The 995-nt window shown below is 50.7% G+C and overlaps 1 pseudogene; it reads left to right on the top strand.

Moving 5' to 3' along the window:
* The first annotated feature begins 427 nt into the window (after window positions 1-427).
* The window catches only part of LOC109378519 (olfactory receptor 1J1-like), a 13,197-nt pseudogene continuing 12,629 nt past the window's right edge, over window positions 428-995 (top strand).

Raw genomic sequence — 995 nt, 5'->3', positions numbered from 1 at the left:
TTCCGCCCCAGAGAACTATTATGGTTTGGCTCTGTCCTGGGCAGAGCTTATCTCTCTGCACATCATTTTCTACACTCACAAAGGGCAAGGACCCTCCTGTCTTGTTCACTGCTGCATCTCAGTCCTTGTTGAGGTCCCGACACAGACTCGATGTTCCCTAAATAAAGGCTGGATGAATCAGTGAACACCCTCTTGCATTTGTGCCATGAGGTCTTGTTGGCTGATTAAGGGTGCAATGTTTTCCTGGAGCCAGATAGGAATGGAGCGAAGTTGCCTGCATCCACTGGATTAGGAATTAACAGGAGTGGATTTAAAAGTTCATGGTTTTCCCAGAGCAGGACAAGATGAGATGTGATGGTCCTGGTCATCCTTTCTAGGTTCCTGAGATTCCCAAATGTCCTTCAACCCCAGAAGACAGAAGGGCAGCATGAGGCCTGAGAACCAGAACGGTGTTTTCCAGTTCTTCCTGCGGGGTCTCCCCATCCGGCCTGAGCAGCAGGGTGCATTCTTTGTCCTGTTCCTGGGCATGTACCTGACAACGGTGCTGGGGAACCTGCTCCTCATCCTGCTCATCAGGCTGGACGCTCGCCTGCACACGCCCATGTACTTCTTCCTCAGCCACTTTGCCTTCTCTGACATTTCCATTTCATCAGTCACAGTCCCTAAGATGCTCATGAATATGCAGACTCAGGACCGTGCCATCTCCTATGCAGGGTGCATTTTCCAGTTACAGTTTTTCATAGTTTTTGGTATTTTTGACAATGTCCTACTTGCAGTGATGGCGTATGACAGGTACGTGGCCGCCTGTCACCCTCTACACTACCCCACCATCATAACGGAGGGGCTGTGTGTGCTGCTGGTGGCTGGCTCCTGGATTGTCTCCTTTGTCCATGCCACTTGCACACCCTCCTTTTGGTCTGACTGTCCTTCTCTGCAGACAGTACCATCAACCACTTTTTCTGTGACCTCACTGTGCTCCTGAAGCTGAGCTCTTC

The sequence above is a fragment of the Hipposideros armiger genome, unplaced genomic scaffold (assembly GCF_001890085.2).
Source record: "Hipposideros armiger isolate ML-2016 unplaced genomic scaffold, ASM189008v1 scaffold_2089, whole genome shotgun sequence".
NCBI lineage: Eukaryota > Metazoa > Chordata > Mammalia > Chiroptera > Hipposideridae > Hipposideros > Hipposideros armiger.
Note: the sequence above shows the minus strand (reverse complement) of the source record. Positions and strands in the feature narration are given on the sequence as shown.